A 19,367-nucleotide genomic window follows, 5' to 3' on the forward strand; every position below is an offset into this window, starting at 1 on the left:
TCATTTATTTATTCAATAAAAATATTATTGAGGACTAGGAATTTAAGGAATAAGACATGGTGCTTCCTTCAAGGGATTTAGAGTCTTTTTAGAACACAGAAATATAAACAAATATGTATACTAATACAACATGGTCAGTACAGTGATAAATATATTTTGAGTTCAGTCATGCACTGAATAACAATGTTTCAGTTAATGACGGACCACATATATGATGGTGGTCCCATAAGGTGAGTACCATATACCCTAGGTGTATAGTAGGCTATACCTTCTAGGTTTGTGTAAGTACAACAACGAAATCGCCTCATGATGCATTTCTCAGAACATATCGCCATTGTTAAGTGACGCACGACTGTATAGTCAGAGAACTTGGTATTTTTAAGAAAATTTATCCAAGAGGATATACTCTCTGAGCAAAGTATTTAAGGATGTATTTCTGGAGTAAAAAGAATGAAGAGATGAGAATAGAGACATAGGCATTGGGCAAACCATAGGATAGCCACCTTAATACGCTTTGATTTTACTTTGTGATTTATGAGGGTCCATTTTTGCTAGGGTTGCCGTAACAAACTGGGTGGCTTAAGCAGCAGGAATTTATTGTCTCACAGTTCTAGAGGCTAGAAGTCAGAAATAAAAGTGTTGGCAGGGTTGGTTCCTTCTGAGGGTGGTAAGAGAATCTGTTTTATGCCTCTCCCCCAGTTTCTGGTGGTTTGCTGACAATTTTCAGTGTTCCTGGACTTACAGAAATGTCACCTCAATCTTTGCTTTCATGTTCACAATGTGTTCTCACCGTGTGCATGTCTGTGTCCAAATTTCCCCTTTTTGTAAGAGCACCAGTCATATTGGTTTAGGACGCACCCCAATGACCTCATTTTAACTGGACTACCTCTTTAAAGACCCTCTCTCCAAATAAGGTCACATGCTGAGATACTGTGGGTTAGGACTTCAAGATAGAAATTTGAGGGGAACACAATTCAGACCATAACAGAGAGAGTGGTAATGCAGAGGAATGACATGCCCAGAATTTCATTTCAGTTAAATCATTCTAGAATCTCAGTTGATGAAAGCTATTCAAGGTAATGATTTTCAACCATGGCTGCACATTAGAATTATCTGAGAAGCTTTCAAAATATACCAATGCCCAGGCCTTCCTTCTATATATCCTGGTTTAATTGCCAAGGGGTGGAGACCTGGCAGTAGTATTTTTAAAAGTCTTCCCCATAGAGTGTAATATGCAGCTGCGTTTAGAACTACTGTTTTAGGACGATAAGGCGTGAGGCAGGAAGACCAGTTTGGAGGTTGTTATGTTCATAAAGGAAAGAGATAATAAGGTTCTGCAATGTGGCATCAGCAGTGGGAAAGAGGAAGAGAGGAAGAGATGGTTTCTAAAAACAGGAAGTAAGTCAGTGGGACCTGAAGACTGATTAAATGGGGGGTGGTAGAGAAGAGCAAAAGGTGAGGCCTATGCTCCCATCAGGTACATGCCAGTGTCGTCAGCAGATATTAAAGATAAAAAACGTTTTATGTCTTGGAGGAAAGCATAATAATTGCATTGATTGAGTTTTTGACAAACGTTATTTTGAGAAAATTGTAGGTTCACCTGCAATTCTAAGAAATAATGCAGAGAAATCCTCTGTACTATTGACCCAGTTTCTCTCAATGGTAACATCTTGCAAATCAGCATTATAATATCTCAACAGGACACTGACACTAATACAGTCGAGATACAGAACAGTTCCATCACCACAGGGATACGCTGAGTCTGACATGCCTGTAGATAGTGGTCAAGTAAGACTTGTTAAGGTGGCATTCTATAAGAAGTGTTCCTCATCTGGTTTTGATCATTCTAAGGTACCAAAAATCTGCCAAAACTAAGTGAGATCCATGTACTTCAAGTGCCTCAATATGATATTACATGGAGGAATTTTCTATACTTAGGGTTTTAAGTAATGCATGTCTAGCTGAGAGTTGGAAATACAGGTAGGCAGCCATTCCACCTATAGGACAAGATCTGTTGGGGAAAATCGTTTATACATACGCACTCACACATGCACGCACACCCAAAGATGCATGCATATATCCACCACAAATATGTACATGGACACTTGCAGCTCTTATTAAAAGAGACAAAATTTTGTGAGTGGCCACTGCAGGAACCCCTCACTTTTGAAGAGAGTGACGATTCTGTCTTTTAAAGGGTGTGTTTTCATTTTAACCACAGCCAAAAAAAGAGAGATTAAAAACAGCTGGAACATATGTCTATTTTCACCTCCTCCATCTGGAACTTTGTTTTTGGATATCACAGACATTTTCCAAACAAAACTCTGCTGAACAAAATGATAAATGTGGAAGAGACATGTATGATTCTCTTTTTCTTTGAAGAGCTTTATAGAATCCAAAGCATTGGTGTGTTTTTCAAACATAAAACCAAACCTTTGAACATCACAAATAGAATTTGCTTTCGATGGGTGATGTGGCATTTAATTTATATTTGAAATTAGGCAATGTTGTTGACTACAATGCTGGCTCTTTAATTGGTAGGTCCTATTTACCTGGGAAGTAAAAATGAAGTCTTTTATTATATGTTGATATTTGAATAGAACAGACAATTCAAATAATGTTTTAGCCAGTCTTTCAAGTTTCTGTCAGTAATTTACTCTCTAATTCACCTTTTTCCTCAAATCTCCCACCAAAACTACTGTAGCTAGACCCTTATTGTGTCATGCCCCAATTACTATAATAATTTTCTTACTCTTTCACTGACTACAGTATGCTTTTATACCAATACATTCTATGTAATAATTCCAGGTTAATCTCTTAAAACTGCTTTGGTAACAGCACTCGAATTGTGTGTAGACTAAAATCCAAAATCCTTGACTTTTATTACATACGTTCTTCTTCAGTTTCAAACAGGGATTAAGAACCAAGGTTTGAAAAGTCTTTGTTTCAAATTCCAGTTCTTCCAATTACAAATACATTTTGCAAAGTTTTGTTGTCCTAGCTCAACTGATGAATTGTGAGGATCTGAAATTAGGTAATGGCAGAGAAGATAGGTGAAAAATGGAAAAAGATAATAAAATGGATAAACCTTGGGGAAATTGATCAAAAGACAGAAAATGATGTCAAGCATGATATTTACCTTAAGCTACTGTGTGGATTACCTGAGAGAGAGGATCTAGGAAAGAGAAGGGTTTGGTAGAATGAGGAGGAAACCATTATTTCAATTTGATGTATGACATCTAGATGATTATATTTATTCCACAGCAGTTAAGGACCAGGGAAGGAGAGCAGAGGCAAAGATAAAAATTTTGGAGGCAGTAGAAAATTACAATTGCTCTGTTCATCCAACATTAAACCATTAAATATAAACTCACTCCACTACAGAAAAATACAGCCTGGGGGGTGTGGCATATTTTAAACCCCCAGTTTTACTGGATAATAAAGTAATAAAGTTAAAGTGTATTCCATAAAAATGACAGAAACAGTATTAAACAAAAGTTCAAATAAAAATCTTGGTACCATTTACCTTGAACTTTTGGCTCAATATAAGATGATTCAAAAATTATGGCTACTTGACTATCTCAGCAGCTGTTTTCACAAAGACTAAAGATATAGACTTGGAATTCATGGTTAAATGATATTTATTAGACTAGGAGAAGTATGGGGGCTGGGAGAGGTCATGGCTACTTCTTTGCTCTACAATTTAGGGAACTTCTTTTGATTTGTGACCAAGCACATAGTTTTGAAATAAGTGAGAAAGGAGAAGGTCGCCTGTCTAACAAACTAGATTACCCCAGGGCAGTCGACCAGGTGACAGATGGAGTCAGATTGCCCTCACATTCCTGTAGGAGAAGATATTTTTCACAGTTCTGGACCATATCCACTCAACATAAAACAGAATCTGATAACAATTATGGGCTGCTAGTGCACAGTGAGAAGTCAAATACCAAAGCCAGTCCTTGCCAAGTTTTTCTTTGTATTTTAACCACATGATCCATATTCTTCATAAGGCTATCCTTCATCCGTCTAAACAAGAGGCTGTTGTTAGTTTATAAAACTTAACCATTCTTAGCCCAGATGCTAATGTCTGCTTCTTTAAAGTTATAATGGAGATTTTTGTATTTCCTATAATTACAGAAAAAGCTAATTGAAAACCAAAAACCAAAACCAATCTTTCTAAGAATGTTTGGGAGGATCTGATGGAATAACATTTACTGTTACAACAGTCAGAGGCAATGATTCTCCTTTTCTTCTGGGAAAAGTTGAGCAGACCTTTCTGACAGCTTCGAGAGAGCCAGTGTGTCGGACAGACTGCACGTGCTCTCTGAAAGAGACGTTCCGGTCAATGTCGACTAGGGTTGAGTTGATTTTGTGCTGCTCAAAAGCTCAGCTATTGGATCATGGAGAGTCATTTTTAATTTGCACTTATTTTATTTTAGTGACCTTGAAGATTTTTTTTCATGTTGATTAACTGTTTGCATGTTTCTTATTTTGTGAATTGTTCTCTTCATCCTTTTTGCCCAGTTCTATATGGAGCATTCTATTTTTTTCCATAGACGTAAGGAGATTTTCCTTTACCCATGGGATCAGTTGTCTTTCTTCTATCTGATATGTATAAATATATATATATATATTTTTTAAGATTTTACTTTTTCCTTTTTCTTCCCAAAGCCCCCCGGTACATAGTTGTATATTCTTCGTTGTGTGTCCATCTAGTTGTGGCATGTGGGACGCTGCCTCAGCGTGGCTTGATGAGCAGTGTCATGTCCGCGCCCAGGATTCGAACCAACGAAACACCGGGCCACCTGCAGCGGAGCACGCGAACTTAACCGCTCTGCCACGGGGCCAGCCCCTGATATGTATAAATATATTTTTTATTTTTAAAGAATAATAAAATATGAATGTTAAAAGGGAATATTTGAAAAATAAGAATAATAGAGTTAAATACACTTTAATCTCAATTCTAAAAATATATGTATAAACATTGTGATTTTGAAAAAACGACAAACTACACCAAAATGTATTAACAGTCACCATCTGCATATAATAGGTTTACTTTAATACTGTGCTTTGTATATCTATGTACTTTTCAAAATTTCAACTGTGAACATGTATTATTTTAAAATGTTATGGAAAACAACAAAATTTTGGACAAAGAAACCTAGCGTTCTTAAAATTAAGATATCTATATGCATATACGTTATTGTTTTGTTTTATTTTCCCTCATTTTTTTCTATGCATATGTTTTTTCCACATTGACATCAATCCTGCATACATGATGTTAAAGATATTTTTCACTTGTGGTTTGTTAACATCTTAGAATATCTTTCCTACGATCTAGTAATCTCCCACAGTCCTGCCTTCCCCAGGTAGAAGTTATAAAACTCACCTTCCCAGTCTCCTTTGCAGCTGTAGAACAGACATGTCACCCAGGTTACACCAAATTGAATCCCCAGCATCAGATTTGTATTTAGAAGTACGCAGAGTAAGGAGGTGGCCACATATGCAGTAATCAATATTCTGACAATCATGGTCGCCAAAGCAACTGTTTTTTGGACATGGCAATGGTAGAGATCCAGCCCTGAGCATCTTAGGTGATGAGGCCAGGTGGGCACTGGTGGTGTCACTGGACAAGCCCTCACAGTGTGGCTGGGTAATGGATTTCGCTATTTAGTTTTAGAATTTTGCTTTCTACCCTTCCAAAGACTCTGGGACCTCCAGAATATTCTTTAGCATATACTTTTTCTGATTAAAATAGCCAGAGTGGGCTCTATATTTCCAACAAAGAGCACTGCCCAACGACTTGCAGTTTATATTTGTTTTCTGTCTTTCAATATCGCATTAATTTTAAATAGTTTCTGGATACCTTCATTATTTAAATGTTCTGTAATTTATTTATTCTCTCATCATTAGAATATTTAGTTTGTTTTCATTCCATCAATATAATAAAACATGCTACACTCAACATTTACGTATAAATATAAATCCGTTTATGTTTTCTTCCAAAGCAGATATTTCCAGGAGAGGAATTATCAAATCAAAATGTTTTATACTTTTCAATACTTTTTACAAATTCTGCCAATGTTTTCATCATAACCCTCCCAGGAATGAATAAAATGAGTACTTTCAAGAAATCATAGGTCATTATGGCGGAGCATAATAGATAAAGGAAAATTCTTATGTGAGATTAGAGAGAAAGGATCTGGTCATACCGTGTGGTGTTTCTAAGTAATGGTAAGGAGCTAGGTTTTTATTTAAAGTGTGATGGGAAATTCTACGAAGATATTAAAGAGAGAACTAAAATAACCTGATATACATTTTTTAAAAAATGATCACCCTCATTTTTTTGTTGCAAGAAAGGAGAGCCGTTAGGAGACTCTTGCTGGAATCTAGGTTAGAGATGATGGTGGCTTGGACCTGATTGCTAATGAAATTAGAAAGACCTGAAAGATTCGGGGTACCTTTTGGAAGTATAACTGGTAGAATTTATGGATATATTGGATATGAGATCTGAGAGAAAGTGGACTCATGGTGATAAATAGATTTTGACTTGGGCAACTGGGCATGGATGGTGGTGAAATACACTGAGATGGAGAAAACTAAGGGAGGATTAGATTTATGGAATGGGGTGAGAAATTTAGGGTTCTGTTTGAGCCTGTTCAGTGTACCTTTTGGCTACTATTGTGGACATTTAAAATCAGCAGCTGGATATAAATATCTGGAGTTTGGGAGTCGAGATCAGATATCGATTCATTGACATATGGGGATTAAAGCTTTAGAACTGAATGAGGTCACCTAGGAAGCACCTGTTGATAGAGAAGAGGTCAATCTGACAGTTAGAAGCCAAACAGAGCAAAGAGACCAAGTAAGTAGATGAAAAAGAGTAACTATATGGGGCAAAAGGTCTTATATTTATTCATTTTTGGAATGACTCTTAGATTCTGCCTCCTGCCACTACTTTTTTGTATTGAGATATTTATGGGGTTTTATTGAACTGAAAAACTTTTCGTACATCAAAGACACAGACTGTTTATTATGCTTGAATCCCCCTCATTTCTCTTTCCTTTGTTTCATTTATATTTTGATATCTCCTTCATTTTTTGTAGCCAAATCTGTTGACTTTTTAATGTGTTATATAATGCATCGCTTTTTAAAATTTTACTTAAGTGTTCTTGTCCATCCCAAATCTACTAAACATTGACCAATATATTTCTCCCAATTTTTATGAATTCTTAAAAAGAAAAACGAACATCGTTAGCCCTTTAATTCATCTGGAATGTATTTTGGTAACTGAGCAGACATTTCTTGAAACTACGGAGTGAATCTTGGTTGGCTAGTCTTGCTGCCAAGGTTCTTCCCACTGAGAGGATTTCCCTCATTCAGTGTCCTGAGTCCTACCCCTAAGAGGGGCATTATGAATAGTACTCAGCAGAAGACCCTAGTGTCTGAGCCAATGGCTTCTTTTTGGTTCAGTTTTGTGAGTCTTAGGATTCTTTTTTAATGGCTAAGCAATGATTAATCTCTGTTAACCAAGTTTGGTCATGTTAGTCTCCCGACTATTCTATTTGAATCTGTTGCTTGTAATTAATCCCAGAAATCTTATTGAGTCATGCTCTCTAAACAGGGTCACACCCTCATGCCCCCCTCCTTTTCCCCCCAAATATTCCAGTCTGAGTGCCATTTCTCTTTTATTTCTGTTTAAGGGATCTAGCTTCAGCATATGAATAAGTTATCACGGGCTGAGGCAGCCAGGCTGTTCAAATACCTTCTGAATTTGCACTGCAATATTCCCCAGTGTGCCTCATCCAATCTGTGTTCCAGTTGGATGTGGTTTTTAATAAGAGCCATAATCAATTTTGTTAGCAGCAGGCCAAGAGGAGGTGTTTTGGAGAGGGAACTTGACGTCCTTACATTCCAAATACTTAGATTCCCTCGGTTTTAAAATTTCTTTCTTTATTATTATTTTTTTTTATCAGCACACCAACTTTAGGAGCATCAGAAAATTTAACTGCTTCAGTTCAGCTGGGAACATGTGGCAGCCATTTGCTCTGACCATCAAATATTCCCACGTCTCCTTCTGGGCACATGGTAGGATTGCAATTCTTGGCCCCCCGAAACTGAGTGTGATCATCCAATTTGCATAGGCCAATGTGAAAGAGAACAAAAGACACGTGCCTCGAATGAGAAATAAACCTTTGTTGTTCTAAGTCGCTTAATTTATGAGTGGCTTACTATTAGCGGAGTATAATGGAGCAGCTCCTGACTGATACAGAACGGGTCCCTTCAAGTGAGTTACTGTGGAACTAACCTGATTTGAGAACTTGCTTTAAAAAGTAAAACATATTGTTACTAGTTACACTCAGAAGTGATACAGTCAAAATTGATTAGGAAATCATTTGAGCACATCTTTGAGGAAAGGCTGTGTAGGCAAAGAACTTCATCCATGTGGGTGTGCTCATAATGGTTACATTGTTGTACATCAGGGTAAAATTGTAATTTTGTGACAAAGCACAGACCAAGAAATTGAGAGAAAATACTCTTATAAAGATCTCCTCACCACATGATAATAATAAAAAAAAAAAGCAAACACAAAGCCCAAATATAAGACTGCCTGATTGAAACAAACAAAAACCTCATGGCCTTGGGAAGTATAGGGCTCTTCTATTGATCTTGCCTAGGACAATGTAAGACTTCCAATGTGGCCTGCTTAACTCTGTATTCAGTTTAGAAGAGTTTTCTGTAATTGTTGATTCTATGGTAGTTGTTTTGATTCGTTTGTTAGGAACAATCTGAGTCCTTGCTTCTATCACTATCTATCCTAACATTGTATCAGATTCTCCCAAATTACTTCTATCTATTTGCCTGAATTCTGAGAGAATTTCACAAATCTATGCTTCATGACAATTCTTCAGTTTTCTGCAGAAGTCTTCTCCTTTGTGTCTATAACCCTCATTTTAATTGTGCATTAAACATTTCTTTTTTTTCTAAACCCAGTGTCTTTGCCTCTCATATTGTTGTCTTTTCAAAACAACATTCTGACTACCTTCAAGACATAGACTTGCAATATAGAGATGGTTGCAGAAGGTTTTCAAGTAAGTTAGGAGCAACGACCTAATTTTGGGTTGCGTTTATTTTCAAATTTCATACAAAGCGTGTGTAAGTTAACAATTTATTTCATCGTCCCTTTCAATGAGTGTTATAGATTGTGGAAGCTCCTCCCAAATTTGACAACTGATTGACTCTCAATCTTCGATTCCTATTTTGTTGCGGGTTTTCGTATATTCCTGCATAGATATCTTTATTTGCTGTGAAAAAATGGGATAGTCTGAATCACAGACACCATTTTTCTCTTCAGACATCTAGAGAATCTGACTGTAATGACTAAAGGTCATTTGTGAAATTATACTCATAATTGTTTTGCACAGTCACAAGCATTAAGATCACTGAGAAAGAAATGATAGAGATGCTTCCTGCACCGCTTCCCAAATCAAAGGCACATTTAGTTACTTTCAGATTTTTTTCCTAATAAAAATCACAAGCATGTTGTTTTTCAATGAGAGTAGTGTTCTAGATGTCTGGTGACAATTCTCCTGACTGTTTATTATAAATGTGTCCATTTTCATGAAAATATATTAACTATCAAACCCACATCAGTGAATATAACATCTTAGAATAATGGAACTAACAATTAGGTAAACAGAAATAACATGTCTTTAAATATCTCAAAAGTCATTTTTGTGTGAGAAATTCATCAAAATATCTTACTTTTGGCATTTGAATATACTAGCCCTGAATGAGATGAATATCAGATAAAGATTAAAAATTATCTTTAATCTTGAAGACTTCAAAGATATTTTGCAATCATCAAAAAAGCTATTGAGGAAAAAAGCAAGAAGTATATGCCGAATATGTTGAACAGTTTTGACTCTTGTTGAGTTAAAGAAATCTGGGTGAAAGATATGCTGGTAACTACTAGAGATACATATTTAAATATAAACATACGCTCAAGTAGAGAAAGATTACTAATTGTGAAAATATGTATCGCTAACACAGTGCCAAAAATTGCCTGTGGTTTGTTGTATTACAATATCTTAAAGAAGATCTTTAAATAGAAGAGCACTATATTTTTTCTCTGTAGACCCAAATGTTAAATCAACTGAAATAAACTGGTTTCAATAAATCTTGTGGGAAACCTATAATCATTGTACATTAGGGCACTGGAATTTTTGTTTCTAAATATATCACAGAAAAGTGATCTAGAAAAATAAGATATTAAGAAGTCTCTTCCTTTTACTTGTGCAATCTCTACATGTCTATATGCATACATCTTCTAGAAGTATATCTGATGAGTTCAATAATCCCCTGAATTTAACAATTTTTAATATGCCTATAGAAGTGGTCCACTTTGGATATATCGTTTTGAGATGAAAATGATAAAGTCATGTGGAGAGAGTCAAAATGATGAATAAACTAAATCCAACAGGATCACATCTATAGTCAGTTTTTGGTTGGCTGCTTCAGCGCAAAGCTTAGTTCTCTGTAGAGAAGAGACGCCATTAGGAACCTCTCAAATGTGACTTTCTCATTCACTATTACTTTGTCCTCTGGAAGTAGTGGGATGGTGAGGTTGGAGATAGTTTGAGGACAGAAGAGTGGCCTTTCTCGGCAGGGTTTCTCTACTACTGTGGCTCACAACACCTTGAAGAAACAACCTTCAGCCTCAAGCATCTCCTATTTCAGGTTCTGCCACAGAAGTTCCGTGGAACTTTCCCAACTCTGCTCAAGCATTTAGATAATCAGATTCCTACAGGTCTTTCTTAAATGTAGATGCTTTTGTGGAAAAGATAACCCTCTGACTCCTCAGTGTTCGCAGAGGAGCAGGACTGCGATTGTGAGGGGCGCATGTGCTTTGATTGACAGCAGGCGAGCTTATAAAGGAGGCAGAAAGGAAAACAGGGATGCTTATTGGGGTACAGATGAGAGTCTTTCAAATGAAAGTCATACTTCCTTTATAAACTTTCCTTGGGACCTCAAGGCTCCTTCCAAAACTCTGGCTTCAAGGAACTAAAAATAGTCACATATAACACTTCACACAAACTATGTTGTGCCAAGAACTTAAAGCTCAAGAAATTCTTACCAAACACTTATCATAGTCAATGTCTTAATAACGTAAACTCTGATAGAGGTAATTATTTTAAAATCATATAATTGTCCTATGGTGTTAAATGCCTGTGTACCTGGTGCGGGGGTGGGGTACAAATCAAAAGCATGCTTTCTGAACTCCGAACTTTAAATTTTTATGATGTAGATACACTCTCTTCTTTTTTCAATGTTCTTTCTTCAGTGTTTGAAGGAGAGATTAGAATAACAGTGCCACCTTGTTCCTCATAAAAAAGTCCAACAAGGGCAAGGAAAATTTAGATTTTTCATCTTATTATGCCCACTTGGACTTTTATTGGCCATATCTTAATGCTACTACACTTGCACTACTGGAGCCAAAAGTTCTTATCAAATTTATCGTTATTATTTTAACATTCTGAAACAGATTTTCCACACTGAATTTGGAAAAATATTCAGATGAAAGATGGATGCATTTCCAGCTTACATCTCAAGCTTTTATTGTAACTGACATTGGACAATTTCAAACTGGAGGAATGACATAAGAAATGACTGGACCATCTGCTTTGCTTGCCTCATTTCTTATGATATTTAATCAATCATCCAACCTTTGTTGAGACTGCTAATTTTGGCCACTTGAGTGCATTTTAATGCCATTAAAACTAGTAAAAAGTTTCTCTGAAACACCATCCCATTTATTTGACTATACTTCCCCGTATAGTGACAAATTTAGATTTTACTCATTACTTAAATTAAAAGAAGGAACTTTTATTTTATGTATTTACAATAGCATAAAGATCATGGTGTGTGTGTGCACGTGTGATGGAGGATAAAAGCTTGAATGGAATTGCAGCATGCACAAACATAAGAGGCAGTGACCAGGCTATAACAAATGATATTAGGATATATAAAGTGCATATGGATTTGATAAGGATATTTTTATTCCAAGTCAACATGTTGCTTTCTTGCAGGTCCTCACTCAAAATACATTTCATAACTGCACAGAAAGACTGTGTACAAAAAATTGTAGACACATTCTGATCTATTTTGAATTCGAACTGCTACATGCAAGATTTGAAATTGCATCATATATAGAATAAGAGAGCCACGAGACAACTAAATTTAGCCACCTTTGTGTGGAATGCAGACTTGCATACATTATTGGGAATTAAAGAAGTTTATACAGAAAAAGAAAAAAGGTGTCAGAGTCTGATTACTAATTTTACTCCGCCACTAGGAGTGGTCTGCCTCTCATCTAAACAAACCCCACTGGGCTTCAATTTTCTCATGCAAAAAGAAGCTTGTTTTCTAGAGTTTCTGGATTGTTCATTCAGATTTTTAAGTATAGAATTATTAAAATGTCAAATAAAAAGCAATTCAAAGAGACTTAACAAAGAACATGAAATCGAACTAAAATTTCGCTGTTTTTCCATTCATGTCATTTTGTAAATATCCAGCAGTAGCGTTTGGCGCATGCTGATAATCAGAGCCCTTTCAAGGGCTGCCCTATGCTGAGCAGGCTGAGGGGAGACTTGGACACCTGACTCCCTCTCCATCTCTGCTGAGCTCACTTGGAGTGGTTCTGCTCTGGTCGACTTTAGTATTTCTATACCCAATAAATATTTTCTTTGAAGAGAGAATTTTTGGGTTAAATAAGACGTAGAAGTGACTGATAAGTGATTCCTGAGATCCCTTCTAGAACCAATCTGCTTTTCTAGTATTCTCTCATGAACCTGAAAATATAGTAAAATTTCCCAGAAGTAGTTATTTTTCTTTTACTTCAATGAATAAGCTGATATTAGCACATGACGTTTGTATACACTGGACAGCCTTATGACTGTAGTTACTTTGCTTTAATAATCAGCATTAGATAAATCAGTGTATGCAGTGGCCAGAGAATACAACAAGTAACTCAAGTCAACTTCCCAGGACATATTCTTACATCAACTTTGACTCATTGCATGAAATAGCTATCATTTTTAAAAATAATTAGCAAATAATTTTTTTGCCGTTGGGAGCATTGATTCCAAAACTAACATTTTAATTATTCTGAATAAGAAATATGAGATTCTGTTTAGAATATGAATGTAAAAATGGTCTGTGTCGATGGCTATACTCTGAAGAAAATTATAGCCTTAATTGTTTCTGTAACTGAAATATAATTGAAAATAAATCAAACTAAACATATAACTTAAGTACCCAAAACTAAGGCAAAAGTGAGATATTAACACAGATGAAACTTGAAAATTGTGAATTAGAAAACAAACAAGCATACTAATTGGAAAAGTCTCTTTCTATAGAAAGAGCAATAATAAAAATACCCCTGCAATGTGTTGTTAAGACAAAAAGAAAGAACGAAAATATCACATGAGAAATTATAAAGCAGATATATTCACAATAGCAGGAGAGATCAAAGAATTATAAAGATCGTTATGCCAATCTCATGTCAATAATTATATACATTCACATAAAATGGATAATATCCTCGAACAATAATAAATTAGTAAAAGTGATTTGAATAGAAGAAAGCCTGCACAAATTAAGATCTATGGGAATATTTTTAATTGTTTGTCACAAAAATTGAAGCTAGGCTCAGGTGGTTCTAGCATTTTTATATTAGTCGCAGTACTCTAGATGACAAAAAGTTGGAGAGCATCTTAACTACTTTTGTAATTTTATTACCAAATACTGAGGAAGAAGGCAGGAACAAAGGATAAACCAAGATCATAAATATCTAAGAATAAACTACAGAGATTGTAGAAGTCACTTACCCAGAAAATTATAAAATATTATTGAGAGACATTAACAAAGATCTAAATAAATGGACCCATATCCAAGTATATGGATTGGAAGACTCAATATTGTAATGTCAATTCTAGCCAAATTTATACATAAATTTAGTCCCAATAAAAATCTCTTTTTTTCTGGGGCTGGCCCCGTGGCCGAGTGGTTAAGTTCGCGCGCTCCACTGCAGGCGGCCCAGTGTTTCGTCAGTTCGAATCCTGGGCGCGGACATGGCACTGCTCATCAAACCATGCTGAGGCAGCGTCCCACATGCCACAATTGGAGGGACCCACAACTAAGAATATGCAACTATGTACCGGGGGGCTTTGGGGAGAAAAAGGAAAAAAATAAAATCTTAGAAAAAAAAATCTCTTTTTTCTGGTAGAAATTGACAAACTGATTCTAAATTGCAAAATGCAAAGGTCTTTGAATAGCCAGGACAAATCTGAAGAAAGGAAAAGCATTATAAGAGTCCTTATATAACAAGTAAAATGTATAGTTGAGAAAGGAAAACAAATCTCAGACTTACTATGTGTGTATCAGTTTGTATGAGGTATAGACCTACTGGACAATCTGATTCAGATTGAGCATCCTCACCATGTTCACCATTCTCAAATGAGCCTTGCCTGAATCTGAGGCACTACCCAGATTTATTACTTGGAGAAATTGATGCTGATGGCAGTTCAGAACCCTGAACCTTGTCATTAGAAGGCAACAGAAAACATGCTTCTCTTCTTTTAGGAGCTGTGCCAAAAATTCAGACTAGAAAAGGCCCCAAGTTATGTAACTCTCAATTATTTCTTAATGGACTTGTATTTAAGTAAGTGCACTGCGAGGAGACATACCTGTTTCTCTGATAACCTTTTATTTAATTGGTAAACTCTTTTAAGGCATGGGTTGTATAGAATCCAGTGATTGAAATCTTAAGTAAGAAGAAAGGAATTAAGGAATTCGTAGGGGAAATTAAGACCTAAAGTAATTAAAATGTCTCAATGAGGCTCAGTAGTCAACATTTCCATTAAAAGATATATACAATATTCATGTTATCTGGACCCCAGAAAATTAGTTACAATTGGAGTGTCCAAGGAAATTTTTAAATGACTCAACATCAAAGAAACTTTGCATTTTCTGTCAGTTTAGTAACTGACACTAGTGCACAATCGCCAGGCAGTAATCTTCACTGCAATCAGAAAGTAGTGTAGACATAGTTGAAATAAAGGAAAAGCAGCAATATAAAAATACATGACAGTGATCCTGTGCATGATTACTTTTATTCCTAATAGAGATTTCCTTTTGTTTTTATGCTTTTCAAATCTTAGATAGTTGAAGAGTTCCTTTTTATTTAAGTAAACTTATGTTAACAAAAAATAATAGGATTGACATAAACAACATCCAAAATGAAGTTCCTCCTCATTAATTTTACTTTCATACTGTGTGCATATATACATTGATAAGCATCAACTGATCAGGGCCTTTATTTGCATTTATTTACAAATGCAAATAAATTATTGTAATATAAAATCATTTAACAACTGCTCCAAATGGAGTATACTCATTTTATATGTAGTACTTATTTTATAAAGTCACCATGGATATTTTCCCAATTTAAGTCATATTTCATTCTTTGCTTGTTCAGTAGTTTCCAACAAATAGTCATTTATTTTGGGTCTCACAAACTTTTAAACATGGTCTCTACTCTCATCCAGTTTCTGAAGATAAAGTCTTGTGAAGCCCTCCTGAAGGCCTGCCCTTGTCTTTGATGTTATTGTAGGTGTGGCAGCGTCAGGTAGTTCTAATATAATGTTTGGTCGTCCACCAGTAAGTTAGCCTTGCTCTGGGTATGGCTTCTCACATTTTAGTTTGAGTAATCAGGTTTCTGATTAGCTCTTGAGCTCAAATTCCCATCTTCCAATAAGCAGTTGCTATCTTATGCTTTAATGCATAAGTTCCGGTCTGAGGAAAATATCATTAAAATATCCTGTCCATTTGATCTCATAAATAATAGAACTTTTAAAGAAATGCATGTGTGCTGTATCATCAGATTGCTAGAAATGCGACAAATACTATTTTTCAGGCTATCTTCCCTATTTTTGATCCTTGGAAATACCATTGCTATGACCAAGTTAATATTCATAGGAAAGTACTTGTTAGAATAATCAGGCTAACAGTATAAAGCTAGTATATGAGATGACAACTTGGATAACTTGGCTCAGTGTCTAGGGAAGAGTTAGGGTAGTTGGACAAAGAAACATGAACACAGAGAAAAGGGAATAGAAGGAGAAATTGAGTGTACATTTTCCAGGAAATCTGAGACATTTTGTTTTTACTATATATAATTTCAAGTTCTAGAAATTGCACTCATATAAGAAAACAACCTGCTTTGGTGAGTTTGCGAGCCAAGTAACCCAGAAGTAATATTCATATTTCATTTTGGGTTCTTTTTCCAAGTATGTTCAATGTGCCTACTATTTTTCAGAATTAACTCTATGTTTTACATTTCAAATTAAAATATACTCCATTGAGCACCAATGGCTGCTGACATCATAGAAATGAAAACAACCACAGGTTAAGGGCCTCCTGATGGAAGAACACAGGGCCGAGTCTGAAGCTCCTGGCCAAGAAAGAGAACCTGAGTCTGAGTGATTCTCTAGACCCAAATGCCAACTTATAAAAAATACAGAAGGCAGAGTAACATCTTAAACTACACCATGGTATCACAATCTACAACATCCAGGCTGGGAAATTCTACAAGGCAAAAATCAGGAGTATTTCAATAGACAAAATGCAAGGAAAATAAGAGATAGAAGGAGAATTTGTAGATTAAAAATATCTAAAAAAAAATTGATCAATGCCCATGTGTGAGCTTTATTTGGATCTTGATTTAAATACGTGTAAAAAATGACACAGGAGGCTACAAGATAGTTACATACTTACTATTTATTTGGTGATATTAAGGATGCTTAATTTTTAAACTGTGATCATGGTATTGTAGTATTTTAAAGAAGAGAGCTTATTTTTAGAGAAGCATACTGAAATATCTACAGATGAAGGGACGTGCTGTCTAGTATTTACTTCAAAATAACACGGGAACAAGGGCAAATTAAAAGAGGTATGTATGAAACAAGAATGGCTGTGTGTGTTGACTGCTAATGCTTGGTCCTGGGTACCTCAAAATTCATTACACTGCTCTGTTTTTGTATATATTCAAAGTTATTCATAGATTCTTTTAAAGTTATGCCAAAATAAAGGCATTTCTAGGCTACTGAACAAACGAAAATAAAATAAAATGAACTTTTCAAATTCCTACTATTTCCCAGAATTTTGGCTTTTTATACTTTGCAATTCTGAGATAGTTTTCAGGGAAGGTCTTTGTATTCTCCTTTATTTTTTAAATTTGTTTAGATAAAAGAATCTGTAGCTAATATAATTTTCTCCTTATCTTTAGACCATTTCCATACGTGCTGATAATACAACTGAATTTTAAGGCAGAGGTCTTTTTGTGAGGTTGAAGACTTATTTTACAATACCAGAAATTAAAAATTTCTTAAGGTTTTTAGGTGGCCATATCTTAGATAACACAGCTGTTATTATAACATAAAGTGAACATGCTAAACATTAAAATAATTAAATGCAAGATAAATTGTTCAAAGAATGAGCAGTTTTGTTTAATAAAATTCAAAAATTATCTTGCTCTGCAAATTGTCTGTAATAACAAATACTAAATACATATAGACTAATATTTAACTTGTAATGATTTGTTCTTGTGCATAGAGACACTAATGGAAATATGAGCTTGGTTTTCTCATCTAGACATTAGGATGCTGAGTTTGACTGTCATCCATTTTTACGCTATGTTTATAACATCATTCGTTGGTTTATGAGTCTTGGTAACTTTAAAACAATAATTAATATATGCAATTCTCTAATCTAGACAGAGTTTGATTAATCAGAATCACTAACTTTTTTCTTTAATATTTTATAAGAATTTCTTACATAATGTGGAAACAGAAAAGTCCCTGAATCAACAGAGAAGTGATAAGATCATAATTAGGGTTTTATAAGATTAGTTTGTAGTAATATTACCTTTCTTGCAAACCATAATAGATAATGTTATTCAACATAACGTAAAAAAAAAAAAAAGATGCAGGGTAAATTTTGATTACTTATCCTGAAAGGTCCTACACTCTACATCATATTGACAGTTTAGATCTCCCCAGTGTAAATGTTCAGGACCTTTGCCCTGCTTGAAAACAAGCAACTGAGTAAATGCAAGTGATTTTAAATTAAGAGTGACTGTGCAATTACTTTAGGGAATAAAAAATTAGCTTATCCATTAGTGTTATAGGTTGCTGTAAGGGAGAACACGCTGTCTGTTCATTCAATTAACTCTCAACTTCAAGGCAACCCATCATTTCATTTGTAACGTTGTTTATTAAGCAACTCTGAATTTTAAAAAAGCTATGCCTTTAGACAATATAGCCTTGGTAATATATTCTCTGGGATTACTTGGAACTATTTCGTACATTAGTTAATTGTCAGAAGAGATAAATGGCTTACATAATAGATTTTGATCAAATTCTATGAAAAAGTTTACAATAAAAATAACTCTATAACATTATTTTTTCTAATCAAAATAACTATAAACGTTATTTTGAAATGCAACGATAATCTTATGATATCTGTACTGAAAATGATGGTGGGATGGAAGCAAAAACGAAAATACAAATCTCAAATAGTATCATCTGCCTTAAACTGAACAAATATTTTCACTTTGTACTAGGTAGCAGAAATCATTTTTCCAAACAATTGTATGACAGAGCATTGCAATTATCAATTATTGTTAAAAACTCATACCTCTCTGAAAAAGCATTACACATTTTTGGATGAATACAATTTCAATCAATGTCAGAAAGGGACCGTAAGTATCTCAAGTTTTTTTTTTTTTTAAGTATTTTAATCATAAGCACTTTTCTCTATTTATAGAACTTCATTTCGTGAGTAAAGTATTACGACTACATTTTCAGAAACACTTTAGCATGCAAACCTCTGATAATGCATATACATATATTGTTATATGTGATATTAAATATAAAAGGAGAAGAAAGAGTTTTACCTGGTTAATCACCTGTGTTGGTCTCAAGCAGAGTAGAACAAATGGATCCATCCACAATGTCTTGTCTGATAATGGTGAGTGAGGGAGGCCGTAGTTTTAAGGGGTGGGACTTATCTTTAGTAATGAATTCTCAAGGGACTGTTTCTAATCAGGGAATGCACTGCAGACAATGAAGCCATTCTCCATTTGTTGACCCTAGTTCTGTATGTACAATCTGCTGTGGGTGTATTCATGCATCAGCGGAGGAACTGACATATATTTCCCTGAAGTTTATGGTATTGAAGAATATTTTGAAACAAGGATTACATGAAAATAAGGTTGATCTTTCATTGCTTTGAAGTTTTTCCATTGT

The 19,367-nt window shown here is 35.1% G+C and overlaps 1 protein-coding gene across 1 annotated transcript in view; it reads right to left on the minus strand.

Annotated features, from left to right (window-relative positions):
* DLC1 (DLC1 Rho GTPase activating protein) overlaps nt 1-19,102 on the minus strand; it is a 479,654-nt gene extending 460,552 nt beyond the window's left edge. Inside the window, exon 1 of the mRNA XM_070598490.1 lies at nt 19,016-19,102. The gene's annotated coding sequence lies outside the window, so the exon portion shown is untranslated. The remainder of the gene's footprint in view (nt 1-19,015) is intronic.
* Nucleotides 19,103-19,367: the final 265 nt, after the last annotated feature.

The sequence above is a fragment of the Equus przewalskii genome, chromosome 28 (genome assembly GCF_037783145.1).
Source record: "Equus przewalskii isolate Varuska chromosome 28, EquPr2, whole genome shotgun sequence".
Lineage (NCBI taxonomy): Eukaryota > Metazoa > Chordata > Mammalia > Perissodactyla > Equidae > Equus > Equus przewalskii.